At 50.0% G+C, this 6,000-nt stretch overlaps 1 protein-coding gene across 1 annotated transcript in view; it reads left to right on the top strand.

The window, feature by feature from the left end:
- The window catches only part of GRID1 (glutamate ionotropic receptor delta type subunit 1), a 697,236-nt gene that overhangs the window by 476,104 nt on the left and 215,132 nt on the right, over positions 1 to 6,000 (top strand). The gene's annotated exons all lie outside the window — the stretch shown is intronic.

Raw genomic sequence — 6,000 nt, 5'->3', positions numbered from 1 at the left:
AGCAGCAGCAGCAACAGTAGCAGTAGTAACAGTGCAGTAACAGTACTACTACTACTACTGGTAGCAGCAGCAATAGTAGCAGTAGTAACAGTGCAGTAACTGTACTGCTACTACTAGTAGCAGCAGTAGTAATAGTAGCAGTAGTAACAGCACAGTAACAGGACTACTACTACTAGTAGTAGCAGCAGCAACAGTAGCAGTAGTAACAGTGCAGTAACAGTACTATTAGTAGTAGCAATAGCAGTGCTAGTAACAGTAGCAGTAGTAGCAGTGCAGTAATAGTACTAGCAGCAGCACAGCATTAGTGGTAGCGGCGGTAGCAGTAGCAGGGCAGTAATAGTAGTAGCAGCAGCAGCAGTATTCGTGGTAGTGTTGGTAGCAGTAGCAGGGCAGTAATGGTAATAGTAGCAATAGCAGCTGCAGCAGAAGAGCCACATCTCCTGGGTTCCAATCCCAGTAACTCTAGCTCCTAATGAATTATTTAATTATCATTACTTATTTGTCATTTTGTGCCTCAGTTTCCTGTTCTGTAGATTGGAAGGTAAAGAGTCTCTCCCTAGAGACATAATGAAAATTAAATGAGGGAGCATACAGAGAGCATCTAGGACAAGACTGAGCTATTAACTGTGTCATTACAGAGGAGGTGGTCAGGTGCGTTCAGTGTCTGCCGAAAGGCCGACCATGGCCTCATTTTTTTTTTGTAAGGTATAGTCCACTTGTCTTCCTGAGCATGCTCTTGCAAAGCATCACAGTGGGTGGGAGAGCGGGTCCCATGGGTCCAGCCCCATCTCACGGGCTTCGTGCACCACTTACTGTCCACGTCACTCCCGCAGGCACTCCACCAAAGCTGCCTTGTGTGGGAGAGGAGAGGCACGTCCGGGAGACCCACTTAGCCCTCCCTACAAGACCTTGCTCATTGGAGACCCTCCATAAGGACTGATGGGCTGGATCTGTTAATAATGCAGGTCTTAACACAAGTTAAACTGTTTCTAGAAGTCTCTTTATATATCTATAAATAAAGCACTTTATTAAAGGAATCTGTCTCCATTTGTTGCTTCTGCCTTGAGTGGGGGTGTGACGAGAGGGAAATGCGGATTTACTTCCTCATCCCGCCCAAGGACCATTTGGGCAGCTCCTAGATTCATCTCATTTACAAGCCATTCTCTTTGAGTTTCCTTAGTAGCTATTACCACTTCTTTATTTCTTAACGACAGTATAGAAGACAAACTAATTTCTACTAGCCTCTAGCTGTGAGATTTATCGAGAAGACATGTTTAGAACAACTAACTCAAGAAAAAATAGAACATTTGTGTCATGGATTATTAACTTTGTCTTGATGGAATTAATGAAAATCCTTTTGGAAATGGAGTTCTCAAGTCCATCTTTTAGTTCTCCCCCCAGACGGCTGCTCTTGGGACAATAATTCTGGGTTAGAAGTTTTCCTGAGGACCATCATGAATGGGGAGTTTTTACCAGATCGCCTGTCTCTTGGCTTCTCCACTGAGCTGGTCTCAGAAACTCTATCCTCTTCTATTAGGCCCGTGGCCAGGGCTTCCTGTGCTCCAGAGCCAAGCCAACCCTCTTATAGCAAATCAATTTGGTTCCTATTTAGTACAAAGAAAGTCCCTTGGAGGAAAAATACCTAAATAAGTGACTTCTGGTAGCTCCAAAAGCATTGCATTCACCAGTGTGCTCTTGTTTATTTTCCCCTACAAAGCACTGTCTCATTTGGGTGTTTCTCACTCTTGTTTTCTTGACAAGTTAGTTTAGGGCTTGTCTGACTCAGCCAGTAATAAAAGTGATAACCAGTCTCTAAGAACCTTGAAACTTTGCTAAGATTTCGCAGACAACCTTGCTCAGAGGAGAATCTGGAAAGTACTCCGTCTTTAGAACGCACCGTCCGGTGACTTCAGGGCTGCAATGGAAGTAACAGACATACTGTCACATTGCCACCCCATTTATATTCCAATGGGTTTCCAAAGGGGGACAGGCACATGATATGAGCTGTGTTGTCTGGTCACCGTGGAGCCTGATCCTAGAATTAAGCTGTGGGGACTAATGCGGTATTATTATAAAATGCCCCTCAAGTTGGAATTTCTCCTCTTTGTGCATTTTAAAAGTGTCGAATGGCTTGATAGATGGATTCACGATTCCCTCACTGAGTCTATTAAAACATTTCAGAACTCCCTCTCCCCACCTGACCCTATTTCTTGAGGGCTTTCTGTGTTCTTCTCTGGCTCCAAGTTGTTTGTCAACCTGTCAGTAGAATCCTTTCCTCTGGAGTGACAGTGAGCCCCCCCACACCATAGCTACCTTGGACTTCACGTCACTTTCACTGGTTTCCTTTTTTCACCCTAAATGCTCAGATGGAACATATAACAGCCGTCAGTCAGGAAGCCTGATGGGCACACGGCGGAGCACGAGCCTCACTGCCATTGTCAGAGACCATTGCACAGGTCTTTCTGGCTGCAACCGCTTGCTGTTCTGGGGGGCACAGGGCCACATGCGCGTCTGGAGCCCAGAGAGCCTCGGGTGTGGACCACTGCCCCTCCCCCACCCTGCACGCCACCCCCTGGGCTTCGGTGGTGAGCAGAGCTCCCCATCCCCTTTGCCACCATCTGCTCCCTCCTCAGGCGGGGCTGTGGTGCCGTCTCTCAGGATGTGGGGGGGTGGGTCTGGCAGCAGTTTGCCAGAAAGGCCTTGCCTGCATATGGATTTCTCAGGCTGTGACATCTGGGCGTCAGCTCGTCCTCCCAGCTGGACCCTGTGCCGGCTGCTTGTGTGACCTTGCTGGATGACCAGAGCCTGGCTGAGGATCTGGTCAGAGGTCAGTTCCTGCTGTTTGCCCCTGTGCAGTCCCCCTGAACAGTCCCCTCGGCTTGATTAATGATGGAGGGAAGAGAACACTGGGCTCCTTAGAAGCCTGGAGGAAATGCAGGCTTTCTTAATGAAAACATTCCTTAGGTTTCTATCTTCGGCGTGGGGTGGATAATGGTCTGGTGTCGAGATGCAGCTGGTGTGGCTGTGACCCTGGCCTGCCATTCATCTTGCTTTGCCTTCAAGCACGATTCTTCCCTTGATAAAGTGAAGGCGCAACAATTCCCTGGGCCCTGGAGTATAATGGAGACAAGGCTGGAGCACCCTCAGATTTACTACAGGCAAACATGCACTGAGCACCAGGAGGGCAGACAGCCGGCTACACAGCAGGGCCATCGTCCGTCAGGGGCCTCTCCCTTCCGGTCTGAGGGAGGTGGGCACAGGTATCTGCCTGCTGGGGTCCAGATAGGATCAGAAGAAGATAGCTCTCCTGAAGAGCTTAGCGTATTTCCCAGGGGGGCTTATATTTTCATTTCTCCTCACCCTAATCCTACTTCTGGGGACTCAGGTAAGTAAACGGATCATCCGGGCTTCTGATGGGGCGGCTTGCACCTCACTCGGCTGACCCAGATGCGAAATCAGTGCCTTTCTTGGCTTCACGGACAAATCCAAGTCTCAAAGATACTGTCACATGTGGTGGGGGCAGGGTGGGGTATTGGAATTGTGGTGGCACAAACAGCCTGTGAGGTCCTAAGTCCCCTCCTGCTGGGGAATGTTCCCTGCTTGTCCCCTCCCCCTCAGGCTCCACCCTCTCTTTCCTGCTGGCCTCCCTATCCATCCTCTATTTTCTCTCTCTGGGTCTTGACTCCAAAGTAAATTCTCCTTATTTTTTCATGAAGATCAACTTAACAATTTTACTGGTAGCCTTTGTTTGTGCTGACACAGGTATTTTCCTAAATAAAATATAGTTACTGATGTAGTAGGGGTTCTGGTGCTAACTCTTAAAAAAATAAAATCTGTTTTTCCATCCTGGGTCCTCAGTGGGCTTCATGCGATTGGTCTTTGGTTATCCAGCAGCCAGGAGGGTCTACCTGGGCTTCTCAAGAGCTTGCAAGCCCCAGTCAAGAGCTCCTGGCCAAATTCTGTCCTCTACCTCCCGGAATTGTGTCCTCACCTTTCCCATTTCCCTCCTGAGGACCCACTTCCTGCATAGCTTATTGGCTTTGGAAATGCAAGCCTTGCCAGGATCCCCTCCCCCACCCACTCCCCAATCTCCTGGAAATGCATACCCCAGATTCTGATTGGAGATGGACAATTCCCCATGGAACATAATCGTTCCAGAGCTCCTATACCCTTTTCCCAGTGTGGCCTCTATCCTCTATTCTAAGTCATATTCTAAGAAGCATTCTCTTTGCAAATACCTTGATGTATCTTTACCTTGGTGTTTTTTTTCCTAAGAACAGATTTAAATCTATTCATTTAACACATTAATTCCACAAACACTCATTATGCACTTATGTGCCAATTCCTGTGTTAGACATTTCACAAAAGCTCTCTCTTTAATTCCCACAAACTCTAAATAAATGGGGATGTTTCATCTCTATTCTGTAGCATGTACCGGTTAGAAAAAATGGCATATGCAGAAACCCAGAGGCCCAGGAGAGCAGGGGCAGAGTTCAGTGTGTCTGTGTGAGGGGAGGGGTGGGAGGCGAGAAGTGTTAGAGTTCAGTCAGAGCAGAGGGTAGCCGCCAGGGTACTAAGGATGGGGGTGTAGTCCTGGGCGATGTGTCAGGGTAGGATGTGCCTCCAAGAGAGACAACTCTGTGCGGGGGGGGGGGGGGGGCGCCCAAGGCTGGGAGATGAGGTAAGCAGTGGTTACTGTTTCTCTAGGGAGAAATGAGGGCAGCTGAGCCATGCTGTGGTTGTGGTAGGTCATCACATAGAGAGGACATAAGGAAGCGTCCTTGGGATTGAAACCCCTAAGTCTGGGCAGGGGCAGGTAACAGGTGGCAGAGTATAGAACATGGTGCTTTCCCTCTGGGCTGGGCTGCAGCTGCCCCTGTTCTAGTCATCTCTGCCTGCCTCGCCTTTTCTCCTGCCCACCTGGATGGGCTCACTGCAGGATGGGCTGTGCGGAAGGCCCCTATGGCTGAGCCAGCCCTGCGGTGCCAATGTCAGACCTTCCCCTGCAGTGGGCCAAGCCACCTCCCTTTCAGGAACCCGAGTCAGAGCATAGTGAGGCCCCCACTCTGGACCTTCCTATGTTGGTGCCTTTTATGGAACACGCTGGGGGTAGAGAAGTGGCCTTCCCCATAACAGGCAGCTCTGTAGCGCCTCAGCCCATGCAGCCCCGGAAGGCCTGGCTCAGGCCCGGGGGCGGTGGCAGCTGTGACTTCATTGCTGGGGCGGAAGGAGACCAGGGACACGTGTCCAGGCGAGCAGCTTTAGGGCCAAGCTGGGCATGTAACGCTCAGGGGGATCCTTGCTCAGACTTTCCAGCCACCAGCTGCAAAATCCAGATATGACTCCTGCTCGCCCTTGAAAAGCTTTCAGACCAAGGGGCACTGGAGGAGAGGGTGAATGGTATTGGCAGGTACAAGTTCGGTTTCCCGAGGTCCTGAGGCTTCTGTGTACCAGACCTGTGCTGGGCTCAGAGACGGGACACCCTGGAGGAGCTCTCAGACCATCCACATTGAAGTTGGGAGCCTGTGTAGATCCTTTATTCCCCCGCCTCCACTTCTTCCTATCTCTGCTCCCCCCCAAAATGAAGCATACAGAGAGCTTAGGACAGTACCTGGCACACAGGAGTACTACCATTCACATTTCTCAGGCAGGTAAGTCGGGGCCACCCCCACTGCCCCTCTCCGGGGGCATTGATCCATTGGATTTGATTGTCATCGAGATGAATCCAGAGCATTGAAAGGCTTGTTCAACATGTGAGTGCAAGTGGAGATTCAAGTCACCCATTCAGTAAGCATTTACTAGATCTAGCACTTGCTAGATCCATGCACTGGAGGAATGAATGGCAGTGAACAAAGCTGGCCCAGGTTAGGATGAATCCAAAGCTCTTGCTCATCCTGCCAGGCCACCCCGCTGAGCTGCAGACACAGTTGAGTCGGAGTGGTGTGGCATTGAAAGAGGAATCAGGCATACATCTCTAGGGTGGTGAACTGAACTAGCTGG

The sequence above is a fragment of the Neomonachus schauinslandi genome, chromosome 6 (genome assembly GCF_002201575.2).
Source record: "Neomonachus schauinslandi chromosome 6, ASM220157v2, whole genome shotgun sequence".
NCBI lineage: Eukaryota > Metazoa > Chordata > Mammalia > Carnivora > Phocidae > Neomonachus > Neomonachus schauinslandi.
This window is presented reverse-complemented; position numbering and strand designations above follow the sequence as displayed.